Source organism: Pinus tabuliformis, chromosome Q, assembly GCF_031772625.1.
Source record: "Pinus tabuliformis cultivar Carrire ecotype Pingquan chromosome Q, CPIR1, whole genome shotgun sequence".
NCBI lineage: Eukaryota > Viridiplantae > Streptophyta > Pinopsida > Pinales > Pinaceae > Pinus > Pinus tabuliformis.
Window position 1 is genome coordinate 799223978 of NC_142296.1, and position 16896 is coordinate 799240873.

Genomic DNA, 16896 nt, shown 5'->3' on the forward strand with positions numbered 1-16896 from the left:
ATATATATAAAGTTGAAAAAATAAAATGTTAACTTTCTTATAAATCTAGTTATAAATCTAGTGCTTGACAATTTATTGCCCTAATAGAGTACAAATCTATTAAATGAAAACATAACTAGATTCTTAATTTAATTAGTGGAAGCAAAAATAAGCAATCTCAAACATAAGGATACAAATAGATTCAGCTCTTCATTAAGATTTAGAACTTATTTGGGCTCCTATCTTGGGATAATGACCCAACTAAGAAAAATATAGATTACAATGCTTTGGATTTGATCCAGTAGATCAAGCTCTAGATCAATCCTCAATCCCCTTGGATCATTTGGAACTCCAAGCTCCCCTTCTGCACGTCCTCAAGCTCAACACACTAAAGTATCACACTCTTCATTGCGATGCCTCTTTCAATGTTTTGTGTTGTTGTATGGTGTGTTTTTTTCCTCTCCTAAGCCTTTCTTTTATCACTTTACATTGTGTTAAATCGATAACCCTAATATCCAAAGTGATTGGTAGTGGATATTAAAGCTCATTTCACTTGAAATCAAAGGCTAAGATTAAAACATAATAATTAAAATAATTATTTCACTTTAAGTTTACTTTAGCTCAATTAGCCAACATAATAATTATGTTTTTCTAAGTCAAAACTTAGGTTAAGTTACAAAAGCAACTTGTTCACACTAGAGAAAGTGTCCAAAGGAGATCTGTGGGCTACTTTTGCACACTTAGACACTTAGGCATGTGTAGAAGTACATGTCTGATCTACAGACATCAACACTTTGTCTTAACACGAGAGATACTTCTTCCCCGGAACTAATTTCAATCATGGTACTGCATCCGCTACTTTGATTGTTCCCTCTAAACTAGAAGCCTTCCCTACCACTTGGCCTAGAAACATCCTTAAAGTCCTGCCCCCCTTGGTTTGGTTCATAAAATCCTCCTACTTCTGAACATCTTGTAAGGTCATCTCATACTAGAAGACCTTGACAAACTTGGAGGAATTTTCCAACTACTCCTTCCTGCCTTAATGTAAAGGATGACTCCCTTTGAGTTGCCCAAATTTCGGAGCTTCCTGCACCTTGTTATTTGTCATTTTTTTGCTTCTTTTCCATTGCTTGAATAGGCTAGTCCTTTAGCCTATACAAGTTTCTCTCTAACTCCCATAATATGTTCCTCTTTAGAGCTAGATTCATTGGGTCTGATCAGTGCCTATCCATCCTAGAACATTACATGAAACACATTCTTATCAATCATAGAGATTGAGAGCAAACTCCACTTTAGTTTTGGCAGGACATCCTTCACTTTAAAAAATGTGTATATTTAACATCTAGACATGCCTTTTAGGTGCAATAACATCTAGCATCTACACATCTTCCCTATAGTGAACTGTAAGGTGCCTCTCACTGTAATCTCTCCCATTTGTGTGTTAAATCATTATCTATATTGCAACATGTGTAAAAGAACCAAAGGACCACTGCAGGGATAAGGCATCGAGGGATTGTGCACACAAGAATTCGTAGTTGTGTGGTGAAAAAGGCAAGAGAAATCAACGTTGTGCAACAAGAAAGGAAAGTTACAAAGATTATTTGTAAGTCGACATAATTCTAATAAATAGATGTAACAAGACGGTGGAAAAGGCCTAAAGAAGCTTGGGAAGAACGGGTGTGTACATTTTGCACGTTTGGGGCAGTGGAATTGGAAAAACATTTCATTTTGGAATGTGATGCATTCAAAGGCATCAAAGAAAGTTATGGGAATATGCTAGCATTGGTTTCCTGGCATTGTTTTTTCAGTGAGGGGATTGTTGGAAAGTTGGGCTAGCTCATCATCACTTTGAACAAGAAAAGGGTTGAATTGAAAAAGGCGAAAAGCAGGAAACTAATAGTCCCATATGTTAAAATATCATTTCATTTTATTTGTAAGCTGGCACAATTCTAATAAATAGATTTTAAGGACTTAATTTATATATAATCCTAAAGTTTGTCTTAAAGGTCTTTTCAAAACATGAAGAGAGAAATTAGTCTGTAGCTACAATGTGGTCGCTTCAGCAAGGATAAATCGAAAGGTTTACGCTGCAACGTTGTAGCAGATGCAAGCACTCGCAATAGAATGGAGGCACATTTGATAGACAATTGCACTGGTATGTACACAAGTGTTTGGTAAAACTCATGAAATTTGTCGCGGATCACCACTTCGAAGCAACAATGAGAATAGAAGCAACTAGTCGAAGATAATCAAAGGTGCTACACTATTCTTCCCCTGGGAATGACAATCAAGGCTATAAATATACCCTCTCCTAGATTATTCCCTTCTTCGAGCGGCAACGATCGGGTATTCTTCCAACATGGAGGAACAAGGGGGAACAAAACTGATGAGATAGAATTGGATTGTCCCAAAGAAAGTCTCACTTCCATGAGGGGGAGTTACAATTCTATTGCCCACGACTGTGGCCCTGTGAGAAGATCGCTAGCATTTGAGAGCAATGTGAAAAAAATATGGCCCATACGGTCCACAACATGGAACTTATTTCTCATTTCCCATGACTAGAGGGAAGATAGTGGGCTTCCACGGTCATGAGTGGTTGGTATTTGGATTGCATTGGTCTTTTTTTTCATAATAAAAAAAAAAACCTCTTTCATTGATAACACGAAAGACAGTTACATTTGCAAAGTTCTGTGAACATACATTACCTCCAAGTTGCCTCAAAAGACTGAAAAGAGATGTGAAGCTTCCATATGGGAACAAAGATGGATCAAAAAATGACAAAATAGGCTAGACAAATGATAATACAACCATACATAAACATTGAGCATAGAGGTGCCCTGCATCATATGCCTAGTTTTGAGAGATGGAACCTGCAAAAAGAAGCAAAAAAGCATGTGCCCTAAGGAAAAACATTCAGAGCCTCAGTCAAAAGGTGAAAGCCCTCGAACTGTAGATGGAGTCGTTGACCAAATAGTCGAAATGTATCTGCCCTGGCAAGATATGGGCACCTCACTTAGATAGTTGGTGTCATACCCCTATCTCGGTGGTAGTCTTTCAACCACTCATAGGCGGGTGTGGCATCGCGACAATTTTCCTTTACACCAATACTCAAATGTGCGGACTACGCCTAACTAGCCAAATTTTACTTCGAGTGTTATATCGTAGCGGAAATAAACTTCAATTAATCTTCATCAAATAAATATGCACAGTAGATAAACACATTCAACACATCATCATAAAGGGAGGGGCAACTCCCATAAATTGAAGTCTGCCCAATATCAATAATAAACACGAGTTATGTAATTCAATTGTACATAAAATTACAAATGTCGTGTTGCCAACAAACACGACCAACACACTCTCGTTTTACAAGTCGTGCCTGCAGAAATAACTAGTCGTGCCTCCGTGCACGGTTTGCTCAAATTCCAAACTACTTGACATTGTTGTCTCCACCACCTGTTGTCTTGGTCTACCCGCACCCTTTTGCCCTCTTGTCGCACAGCTGCACGCCCTCTTCACCTCTCGGCACACCCCCATGCCTTACCCCACCGTTCAACACACCATCGCACAGTTCTGCAACTGCGCCCTCCAAGTTGGGTTGCCCTTCGGTCAGGCCACCCTCGGTCAGGCTGCCCTCCGGTCAAGTTGCTCTTGGGTTAGGTCGCCCTTGTGTGCAGATTCAGGCGGGTCTTGGCCCACCTGTTACCACTTCTATCATGTGCGTGAATGCTGCAATAACGTGGGCATTGTTTACCTGTGCCCCAAACACTCTTCGGCTCTTCGACTCGGTCGTTGTACACTTCCACACTCATCCGCCTGCCTGCAACATCGTTATGCAGTGCGATTGTTGTGTAAGTGTCTCGGCCCAATCTTAAGAAACCCCAATGTTCTGCCCAACAAACTACGACCCTGCGCCCTTTCGCCTTTCCGCTTGTTGCCTTCGGCTTGCCCGTTCTTCTTGTTCGTTGTTTTTTGTTTTATGAGTTCGATGGTTCGATGATCCTCCCAATGCCATTGCCATCTCTTATTTATACCCATGCCACACAGTCGTGGCACCTCCAAGGGACGCTCCCCTTCACTTTATCATGGGTCGGCCCATCCACAATTGCACACATCGCCCCCTCATATAACTTGGCTCACCCATCGTATAACTCAGCCAACACTTAACTCGTCGCACTTCTCTAGTTCGGGTTGCTTGGGTCAGTCGCTCACTCTCCCGACTCACTCAACCGTCGTTGAACAACTCTTTCGCATGTCTTGCCCGACACCCGCCCGTCTCACGGTCACCCGTTGCCTTTAACTGACGCGCTCACCCAATGTGTTCACCACGTCGCACATCAACCCGAGTTGGGTAGTACAGGCGCCCGTCTCACATGGGGGTGCCCGCTAAAAATTGGTCGCCTTTAACCGAATGTTGTCCTGTCATCGCACTTTGCCCGAGTTGGTCAATACGGGCGCTTGTCGCATGTGAGTGCGCCTAACTCAACTCGTGGGCTTGACATTCTCCATCAGACTAAAAATGTTGTCGCCCTCGACAACACCATCTCAAAAACCTCCATCGCTAAGACATATCCATATATGTGGGCACCCAGATAGCTCCACCCATGACCTGCTCCATTCTACAAATCTGTCAAACTCTGCAAGAAAATCATGTGTTGGATCCCCTATGATGGTGATTAGTTGGGTAGCTAATCCAACCGTAACATCGCCCCCACAAGAACATATGCTCCCTACATCATCATGACCATCTTCGCATCCAACTGTCAATCATGTCCTTCTCGTCCCAAGTGTTTTCTCATAAATATAGAGGACTCATTGCCATGAGAAACAATCAAGGAGCCTCATCTCCAAGTCAGTCTAAGAAGAAGGGGAGGATGTGGAGGCCAAAGTCTCTCCCTCATCCTTGGCTAATAGCTCAATCCACCTGTCTGGATCCTCCTCTTCCAATCTCTGCATGTATTCTTCCCGACTCTCCTCCTGAGTCTCTGGTCTAGCATCATTTCCTTCCACTGCCTCTAGCCTACCTATTAAATCCATGATGCTATTAGATAATGTTCTAATAACCTGTGACTGCTCCATAAGTTTTGTCTCTGCAGAAGACAACCTCTTATAGAGTTCTTCATCCCGCTTGTTGTCTTCCACATTCATCGATGTTGATTTACACCCAACTGACATAGCTACCACGGTCGATACCCCCAAAGGTTCATCCTGTCCGTCATAAATGTACAACTTCTTCATATGTGGCACCATCATAGCCTCATGTTGTTTCAAAAATTCCATACCCAATATAGCTTCATAGTCATCCATCCACATAATCGTGAATTCGATTCCCAAACCACTCACAAATGTTCACATCCACATTCTCTGCCATGCCAATAACTGTATCTGGTGGAGAGTTCATTGCTTTAAGACGAGCTTGGGTTGGTGATAACTTCAACCCAACTTTCCTCGCAGCTTCCTCCCTGATGAAGTTATGAGTCACACCACTATCCACCATTATGAGTAAAGTGCCTTGCCCAACCTTCATGCTAACATACTCCAACTTGTTCCTCTCAGGATCCCGCCTTGGGACAACTTTCGTAGCTACCATAGCTCCCAAAATCTGCATCACCCCAACTGCTGGATCTTCCTTCTTCTTCTTTGCATTGGTTTGTGCTACTGCAGCCACCGTTAGTCTAGAAGGACAATTCTTCACCGTGTGGTTCTCTCTGCAAAACCAACATTTCAGAGGCTTCTTCGTCTTCGACTTGTCATTCGATCTCGAATGCTCCTCCTTTGTAGACTTCTCTTTTGGTTTATCAAACTTATTTTTCTTCTCTTTGGTCCCTTCATCATAATGTTCTACCAATGGATCAACCGCAACAAATGCTTCTTTTAGAGTTTTGATCTTTTGCCTCTTCACCTCATTGTGTGCCCAAGGTTTCAATCCTATGATGAAATTGAACACCTTGTCTTTCTCTACCATGTCAGGTAGTTCCAAGATCGCACTCGAGAATTCCCGTTGATATGCTTGCAGACTCCCTGTTTGCTTAATGTACTTAATCTTCGTCCTTGCATCCCAAGTCTCATCTTGTGGGCTAAAATGAGCCTGCAAAGGCTTCTTAATATTGTCCCAAGTAGAGATGTCATCAACATCACCATTGGCAATCCGATCTAACTTCCGTCTCCACCACATCTTAGCATCCTTAGTAAGGAATTGAGCAACTACGTTGACCTTGGCTTCATCATAGTATTGCTTCATATCCCATAAGAAAATTCCAAGCGCTTTTGCGCTCCTCATCCCATCATAAGAATCAGGTTCCTTGACTTTCACATGAGCAGTCCCTCCAATTGGTCCCTGCCCAACTGCTTTCTTGAAAACAACTATTTCATTCCAAGCATCGTCAAGAGCTTTTTGCAACTTCAAGATTTCGTCCAAACCTTGATCTCTTGCAGCCCTAATGTTCTTGACTTCCTTCTCTGTTTGTGCATACTTCCATTCAGTATACTCGTACCGAACCTTGAGGTTCTCATGTGCTTCTTCCAACTTCGTGAACTTATCCCGGAGTTCATCATTCTCGACCTTCAATGAAGTCATCTCCGCAACAAACTCCTCCATACGATCCCATACCCTGTCCATAAAATCTATCTCAGCATCCTTGCTACATTCACCTGTCACTTGAGGTTCTTCCACTTGGTTCGCCATCAATTTTGTTTGTGATCTTGTTAATACCATACACTAATCCATTCAACTTCGACCCTGCAACTTGTCCCTGTCGAACTTCTTCAACTTCAATCAAAGCCCTGCAGAAAGTGGCCTCTAATACTAACTGTCATGCCCCTATCCCGGTGGTAGTCTTTCAACCACTCATAGGTGAGTGCGACACCGCCACACTTTTTCTTTTCACCAATACTCAAATGTGCGGACTATGCCTAACCAAACACTTAGCCAAATTTTACTTCAAGTGTTATATCATAGCGGAAATAAACTTCAATTACTCTGCATCAAATAAATATGCACAACGGATAAAAACATTCAACACATCATCATAAAGGGAGGGGCAACTCCCATAAACTGAAGTATGCCCAATATCAATAATAAACACAAGTTTTGTAATTCAATTGTACATAAAATTACAAATGTCGTGCTACCAACAAACACGGTCAGCGCACTATTGTTTTACAAGTCGTGCTTGTAGAAATAACTAGTCATGCCTCTGTGCACGATTTGCCCAAATGTCGAAATACTTGACATTGTTGTGTCCACCGCCCATTGTCTTTGTCTACTCGCGCCCTTTTGCCCTCCTGTCGCACTGCTGCATGCCCTCTTCACCTCTCGGCACACCCCCGTGCCTTACCCACCGTCGCACAGTTCTGCACCTGCGTCTTTGTGTTGGGTCACCCTCGAGTCGGTTTGTCCTCTATTTAGGTCGCGCTTGTGTGCAGACCCGGGCGAGTATTGGCCCACCCATTACCACTTCTATCGTGTGCCTGAACATTGAAACCGCGTGGGAGTTGTCTCCCTACTCCCCAAACACTCTTTGGCTCTTTGACCCAGTCGTTGTACTCTTCCGCACTTGTCCGCCCACCTACAACACCGTTATGCAGTGCGGCTATTGTGTAAGTGTCTCAGTCCAGTCTTAAGAAACCCCAAGTTCTGCCCAACATACTATGGCCCTGCGCCCTTCCGCCTTTCTGCTTGTTGCCTTCGGCTTGCCCGTTCTTCATGTTCATTGTTTTCTATTTTATGAATTTGATGGTTCGATAATCCTCCCAATTCCATTGCCATCTCTTATTTATACCCATGCCACACGATCGTGGCACATCCATGGGATGTGACCCTTCACTTTATCATGGGTCGGCCCATTCACAATTCCACATATCAACCTGCCCATTATACTTACGTTGGCCCCCTCATATAACTCGGCTTGCTCATCGTATAACTCGACCAATGCTTAACTCGTCGCACTTCTCTAGTTTGGGTTGTTCGGGTTGGTTGCCCGCTCTCCCGACTTGCCCAACTATTGTCGCACGACTCATCCGCACGTCTTTCCCGACGCCCGCTCGTCTCGCCCGCTCACTATGGGCGTGCGCTCACTCGTCACCTTTAACTAACGTGCTCACCCAACATGTTCACCACGTCGCACATCAACTCGAGTTGGGTAGTACGAGCGACTATTGCCCATGGGTGCTCGCTACAACTTGGTCGCCTTTAACCAAATGTTGTCCTGTCGTCATACTTTTCCCAAGTTGGTCAATACGGGTGCTCGTCGCACGTGAGTGCGCTCGACTCAACTCATGGGCCTGATAGTTGGTGTACCAAGTCATTCGCCCTCGGAAGAGATGACAAAAAGAGATGGAAGAAAAAGAGGCCAACATAGACTGAATTTGCTCCATCCAATGAAGTAGTGATGGAAATTCAAATGAGGAATAGCCCTTGACCCAATCAATTGCCACCTTCAAGTCTCCAACTATCAAAATCTCCTCTGCAGCGAGCTAAGAAGCACATCTTATCACCCCACAAAGCTAGTACCTCTACTCTAACATTAGTGCCAGGCATCCTAAACAGAAGAAATGAAAGGCCAGGGAAGGTCTAAAGATGATTACAACTCCACACCTGCACTCACCATTTACAGAGGCTTGGTCAAAATAACCTATCTGCGCTTTATGACAGATAGGTCTCCATGGACCAATTTCCATAAAGATTCTCAGGGTGGTAGATCTCAAATTTGGTGGTTTATTCTCGAATATGCAGTCATTCCTACATCACCACGTTCCCAACAAAATATATAATAGAATTGACCTATATTCTCGGTGGCAAGTGGGCCATCTAAGGAGGCATGCAACAATAGAGGACCTGTCCACCAACAAATTAATCTTAAGAGTATTGGAGACCTCCTCCCAGATGGAAATCGATAAAGGGCAGCGCAGAAGAAGATGAGAAACCTTGTCGCTTGTCGATCGACATAGTGGATAGAGCCCTGGGCCATGGAATCCTTGCCTAGCTAAATTGTCCTAGGTGAGGATTCAGTTATGAACCACAAGTCAGGTGAAGCAATTTAATTTTGTTGGTAACTCCCACCTCCACATATGGGCCAGCCATTTTGTACAATGTTCATGGCGATGTTGTTTGGTGATGAATAAAGAAATTGCCTTGGCAGAGATGGTGCTTCCATTGGAGCAGTCGCCCCAAGTGAGTCTATTGTCCTTCTTTGATAGAACGATCCCTGCTTGGCATAATTTTAATTGGTAGGACCCCCATTCGACAACCAATGCAGGAGGGAGAGCCAACTCTTCAACATTCGACCATTTAGTATAGAGGGAACCATCATTCTACGGTCTTCCTATATGAGTTAGGGTCAAAATCCCATGGTCATTCAAAAACTGAATAATGGGTAGAGAAAGGATATGGACCCCTTGCAATCCAATGATCACATCTAAACCTACTAAATTTTTGTTACCACAACCAACCATCCATCTAAGATTACCACACAACCATGGCTTAGATTTCATCAGATTGCGCCATATAAATAAGGCACTTTTCTTCATTGGCACCCCTGCTAATATCCAATCTTCGAAATTAGCATGATTTAGATATTTGTCGCTTATGATATCATGCCAAATACTAGCTCCCATGAAAACCCTCCATAGATTTTTGGTAAGTAGATCCATACTGAAATACTGTGTCTTTAATGGCCCAAGCTCCTTCCTCAATCGGTCTACAAATGGTGGAAATTTTTGATAGATGGAATTTTGATTTGCTTCCAGTTCACACTTAGAGAAATTTTGCAAAAATTGAATCAATCTTGTTGATAACCGACTTTGGTAAATGAAATAGATGCATCCAATAGACTGATATGCCTTGTAAGACAACCTTGATCATGATCATCCTGCCACTCAATGTAATCCATATATTTTCACATTAAGGTCATTTCTTTTTCAATTTTCTCAATAATTCAGGTCTAGTCCTGCTTCTCATAGTTGCAAGGCTTCACATGAAAGCCCAAATACTTGAAACCACCAACCAGATATCTGACTCTAATCCCAAAAATATATGCTATGTGCTTAGTCTCCTCTTCAATGCTATTTGAGATGAGTTTTGATTTTTCTTTATTTAAGATGAGTCCAAAGATCTTCCCAAATTTTGTAATGATTTGATGAAAGATTTGTCATTTTGAGAGTTTTGCCATACTAAGACATAAGATATCATCAACAAACATTAAATGTGAAAGATTTATGTTTGTTGTAACCCTACATCCATTAATCTTTCCAACCACCCTAGCTTCTTTTAATCCTCTACTCAACCCATCCCATTAGCGGATATGCCCAAATTGGGAAGTGACGCAGGTATAAATAACCATATTTCAAAACACCTTAATCAATATTGAAAGCAACAATAGTATGCACACAAAATGTAGAATAATTAATTAATAAAACAAAATAATTACAGAAGAAATCATGGCCCAATGATTGGCCTCTTCATTCCTCACACTCACTCACACAATACATTCTTTTATGTCTCATAGGCTCACCTCAATTTATACAAATGGATTAGAACCCAAGTAGGTTCTAGATCCTTAAACTAACTCCCAAAATATCTCTCATGATCCCTCACATTTCTCATCCAATCCTTTATCCCTAGATAAGAGCTAACTAATCCATAATCTTCTTAAACCTTCCACAATACTCTCGAATCTTCTCCTATTTACAATCATCATTCTCTCTTAAAACTATTAGAAAAATACATTAATTAATTAAATCCCAACTTTAAAATCTAACTCCTCTAATAAAAAATTGACCCAGGTTAGATGCACCTACATCAGACTCCCCAGGTAAAATAAAAGCATGGTCTCCCGCCCACCAATCATGATAAAAAACCTCTTGGATCCCAAATTTTCACTTGCAGTAAATCAGTTGCTCTGTCATGTTGTTGTTTTGTGGTTGTCCTTTTCTGGTTTCCAGGCTTCTAAACTTTATGTTCTAGTTGCCCTCCTTCGTTGCTGATGTATAATTGTTCAGTTATTAGTAATCCATGGTCATCTTTGCTTTTTCTTTCTTCAATGAATATTTCCTGAGATTCTTTCAACATCAACTTCTTCATCTCTTTAATTTTGATATCTAATTTGTCTTCTAGTTACACATTTAAATTGTTTGTTTGCTAAACTTTGTTGTCAATCTTTACGCTTCCATTGCACCATATTTGTCGACTTGAAGGCATGTTGTAATCCATCATAATTTCCTTTGGGTCACACTCTGGCTTTGGATTGTCCAACTATTCTTCTAAGAACTTTAGTTTTGCTACAATATTTCTTATGTTGACATTTGACCTATTCATTTGATGATCAATTTTCATTTTATCAACAGTTTCATCCTTAGGCTTCATATCAACATATCCTACATCCACACACCAATTGTTAGATTTAAAAACATGAGGTTTGACAAATGAATCTGTCTTCCGGTTTTCATGTTGGTCCTCTGAAAAATTTGTAGCGTCGTCTGTGGGAATCAAACCCATGTTCATTTCATCATCGTTGTCACCAAGCAATGGCCCTTGCTTTGGTTCACAAATATATCTATATTCGTTTGGAGTTTCTCTACTTCTAAAACTTTCCGTTTGCGCTTCAGTGTTCTTTCCATCCACTGTTTAATTGACCATTTAACTATTCTCTTTATTACCCATCTGTGTCTCTGTCTTTGTAGTAACTCCATTAATATGTCAAGTCATGCCTTCAATTCCACGATCTCTTTCTCTTCATCAGCGATGCTAACTGTTATGCTATCGTTGTGACTTTTCTCTTGATCCATCTTCATCTTCTTTCGTGAACTTCACCTTGTTCATTGTAACCTGCAACTTAATCACTTTTCCAAGTTATCTCCTCTGAACTTGGTCAATGGTTCCTTTCACTTGAAATTTACTCCTGAGCACTTCTTGTTCCTTTGTTTTCTTTTGCTACAAAGAACTACAGTATTTCTTCAAATTGTCTTTACAATGATCAGACTTTTCGGGTGTGAGCTTCACCAATCATGTACCCATTACAATCAAGGACTCAAACCTTTGACTGGACTTATAACTTTGACTCCAGACTTTGACATCAATTCTTCATTTAATCAAAAAGATATTTCAACCGATATACAAATTAAAATACCTTGAAAATTTGTTGATAGTATATATATATATACTATTCATGATTTTTGCATGTAACATTACATAGCTATGCATTCTCAAACCCACACATGGTTTTATGAAACCAGCGTTATGAAACAACTCACCATTTATCATTCAACATTTATTCCAACCAATTATTCTTTATCTTCATAAAAACCATCATGCTCTATAACATCAATTTATCTCTATTATTTACTTTCACTTTTACCTTTACTATTTACTTTTACCTTGAATACAACACTTCTACCTTTAATATTTACTTCTACCTCATTAAATGCTTTTCACTCGTCAAAATTTATTGAAATGAAAGTAAATAAATGGTTTCATATATATAGTGGATCTAAAAAGAAACACTAACGATTTAAGGTAACATTTTCACGGGAACTTTCGAAGAGTATTTCCAACGACGCAAACACACCATTATCTTATTCTTTGGCTTAATAAATAGAATTTCTATTTTGAATATTTGACTTATGTGAACCTTGATATTCTCCAGCCAGAAATCTGTCTGTGTCTCTTTATTGCAGTTAATCCAACCATTGACACTTTCGCTGGGTGTTATTGCCAATGTTGGGCGCTCCTCAAGACAAAATGTAACTGTAAAGTTGAACGCAATCGTAACCATCTCTTTATGAAATTTTCCATCGATCCAAACAATGGAATAATCTATTGTTCATCCCTTCAATGTTTATGATGCATACTTATCACACGGACCGGCCTTTCGCGAGCTATCTGCAATGTGCTGAGGCTGCCAATGATTGTGATATTGAGGCAGCTGCATACGACTTCTTTCAACGTTACATCAGCTGTTTCTTCAAAGCTCGTGGATTGAAAGGAAGTCCCGAATCAGTGAAGCCATGGCCCTGAACTAACAATTAACAGCTAGATCCTTAATCCTTTGCATCCACATCACGTTTACAATTCAAAGGATTCATATACAAAACCGAATGATTGCCATTTAGCAGTGCGGAATCTCCAAGAAAGGAAGGCTCTGGTACCAAAATTATGACGCAGGGATAAATAACTATATTTCAAAACACTTTGATCAATACGGAAAGTAAACACAAAATGGAGAAATAATTAATTAATAAAACAAAATAATTACAATAAAAGTCATGGTTTAATGATTGGTATTTTCATTTCTCACCTAATACATGTTTTTGTGTTTTATATGTTTATATCAATTTATATTAATAGATTAGAACTTAAATAGGTTTTAAATCTGTAAACTAATTCCCAAAATATCTCCTAACATTTCTCATCTAATCTCTATCTCTTATAAATCCTAACATTTCTCATCTAATCTCTTTATTTCTTAAATAAGAACTAACTAATCTATAATTTTCTCAAATTCTTCACCATACTTTCAAATTTTTTCCTAATAATTAAACTATTAAAAAATATATTAATTAATTAAATCATAATTTTACCAATTAACTCTTCCCAATAAAGAAAATTAACCCAGGCACCTCTTCATCACCTCTTCAGGAAGATTGCATTGGAGTCTATCGTTTGAATCTACACATGTTGGCTTTTCAATTGTGCGTGCAACTATATCTCCAAATCTTACGCAATCTGAAAGCAATGTATCATTTGATGGAAAGTCGAACAACACATATAACATACTTGCACACGGAGACTTTGTAGATAAAGTGAACGTCCATTACTCACGAATGAATAGCCCCGTGCCAGCTTCGTTCAACAGTGTTTCACCATCGTCTGACCAGAGGAAGAAATTGGCATGTGATGAAATAGCAGAACAAACCTACATGATCCGACGATCCAAAATTCTTCCCCAAGCCCTCGGTTGCTCAACGGAGGGGACCGCGAAGGTGGTAATTAAAATCCCACCTGTCAAAGATCAATGGCCAGGATTTATCGTGATCCCCTGCCCTATAAGCCAAAACCAACCAGGGTCTGAGATGAATCATTTTTAAAACGTATTTATATTTTGGCTTAAATTTTTTATATATTGGATTATTTATTAATTTAATTTTAAATTGGGTAGAAATTTTGAAGAATTATAAATTTAAGTTATTTAATTTATAAAATTAAAATTCTACATCTATTCTATTGATGTATTCAAAAGTTCTAAAAATTATATTATTAAATGTAAATAAAAAAATCATTTTGTTTCTTAATTATATTATATAATTTCAGATTTTTTTAAATCAGTTAATTTATTTTAACCGAAAAGCACAGTTCCACAACTGAATGCTTGAAGTTATACTTTGGGTTGAAATAAAAAGAATAGAGAAAAGGCTATGATAGCAGGAATGGGAGAGAAAATTGTAAATTTATTCTAAAAACGAATATAATAAACCTCCTATATCTTTCTGGAATTAAATCAGCGTAACAAAAAAAAATGTATCTCGAAATGAAATTTGGATATGAAGGATATCATATTTGTATCTCAATCATCAGAGTTATTGAGCATGTGAATTCATTCATTAAAATGCTCACATAGCTTGACTCCGTTGCATCCTTTAATCTTCTACCGTTTTCTCTGAAAGTTTGAGGTTGCAAGTTGTTTGATTTGGCTTTGGTGAATGGTCGAAGGAGATATCTTTACAACCAAGGATGAATGAAAATAGTTTCTTTTAAATTTTAATGTCCTTTCCACCGATTCCTCTGCTGCCGCCTGAAAATTGTATCAAAGGTTACGCCAGTGTAGAGAACACAATATCTCAAGGCCACAGAGGCTCTGTGGGGGCCGATAGTCGGAATGGTGCAACCCAGCGTAAGGTGCATGTGTAAAGGTGCGCGTGGGCTGTGTTTTGACACCAAATTGTAGCAAAGGTCGCAGAGAGATGCAACGTGGGTGACAACCCTGCAGAGGACTACTCAAAAAAGCACTATTTGCAACGACGGGAACAAAGGAAATGACAAAATTCAGGCTGTAATTTCAAGTGACAAAAGCAGCGCTAAAAGATTCTAAGGTTTCAAGCAGAGTTACCAAATTGGCCTGAATTCGGGCAAAAAATGCGGACAAAAGCAGCGCTTCTAAGGTTTCAAGCATAGTTACGGAATTTTGTCAATTTGCCAATTCGGTGAGTGCCAAACAATTCGATTTCGCACCATAAGTTGTTAATATAGCAGGTTAATTCTCCGGCATAGGCTAATTAGTATATCATATTAATTGAAAATGTATAGCTCATCCAAAATTATAAGTTGCCAATAGAAATAGATAGAGCATGGCATATACAAAGAAAGAAATGGGAAAAGTGAGATTTTAAAAATGTTGTATTTTTCAATCTCACAACTTAAAAATGATCAAAAGAAAAAACGTGTGAAACTGATTTAATTTTGTGAGTGATTGTATTTTTTTTTTATGGTAAAATTATAAATAAATTATTTTTTAATATAAATTTTATTAATGTGCATTTATTTATTTTTTTCCAGTGGAAAAATCTGTAACCTTTTATTAAAAAATGAAAAGTTACAATTGCAGATGCATGATGCATTTCCATAAGCTGCCCAATGGCCTCCAGTGCATTGGCACCCGACGCAACGTTACATGACTAACGTGCAAAGAATGATGGGAGAGAGAGAGGGAAAATAGTGAAAGCAAGAAAACCTGAATATGCATAGACACGCTTCAGGTTTTTCTTCCTTTTTTCTTTTCGACCTTGCGCCACTCGCCTTGGGTGGGCTCGATCGAGGCTATTACTAACTGTGTTTCAGCTTTCTGTGATCCTGATTCCTTGTCTGAATCTGATGTGTCTGATCGATGGTGCCGCTTTATCCCTCCCATGTTCTGGTCATCGTTTATCAAACTGTGGGACCTTGTTGTCTGATGTGGTTTCCTTCTGATTCCCTGTTTCAGCTTCCTCTATGATGGTATCATCCTCTTCTGCTTCTGATTCTTCGTCTTCTGGTTTCGGAGGGGCTTTCTTTTCCGGAACTCTCTTCTTTATGACATCATCTATATTCTGCCATCCTTTGGGCTTCCTTTGTTGTGGCTTGCTCTTGTTGAGGCTTTTACATGCATTTGTTGACATCCCCTGCATCTGAAAGCTGTATTTTCATAGTCCAAGGATTGTTTCCACTGTGAATTGTTGAAGTTCAGAATGATGCTTTTAGGTAATCCTTGGCTAAGATCTACCTCGACACATATTCTAGCAAAAGTAAAAATTCCCTTTATATGTCTCTCTGTATCAATCTTTAAAATTTTCCCGAGGGTATTCCCAATAGCTATTAAGGCCTTGGAGTGCCAAAAATGTAACGGGAGATTATGCAGCCTGACCCAAACTGGCATCCTTGTTACCACCATAGTGCTGGCATCAAACTCCGGGAACCATGGGGTAACAAAGAGTCCAACACTGCCCCAGAACCATGGCCCTTGATTGAGTATTTTTTCCTTTTCTTCTTCTAATAGGAAAATTACTATGAAGAAGCCCTTAGAGCAAAGGTGTATTTGGCAGTTTTTTGTCCAGACCGTGTGGATCCATTGGTATAAAGCATCAGTTCTAGGCCAAAAACCGTTAAATCTACAGATAACAACATTTTTTTGTAGATCTGAGAATATGTATTTTACCTCTGGTAAATCCAAGGAGATAGAGGGACTCTCTGGCGATTGATCCACAATATACTGCCCTGGAGGTTCATTTGTAGCTGTGGATTCTTTCCCCTTTTGAGGTTCTTTCTCTTTCGCTGCATCGCGATAGGTACCTGTGGGTTTTGAGGAGGCTCCCTTGGATCCACCTCGCAATCACAGGTTGAGGATGATGGTTGAATCCCTTGCAACCCTATAGTGCTGGAGTGTGAGCTGA

The 16896-nt window shown here is 39.8% G+C and overlaps 1 protein-coding gene across 1 annotated transcript in view; it reads left to right on the plus strand.

The window, feature by feature from the left end:
- The window catches only part of LOC149221889 (fatty acid amide hydrolase-like), a 290500-nt gene that overhangs the window by 226746 nt on the left and 46858 nt on the right, over window positions 1–16896 (plus strand). The gene's annotated exons all lie outside the window — the stretch shown is intronic.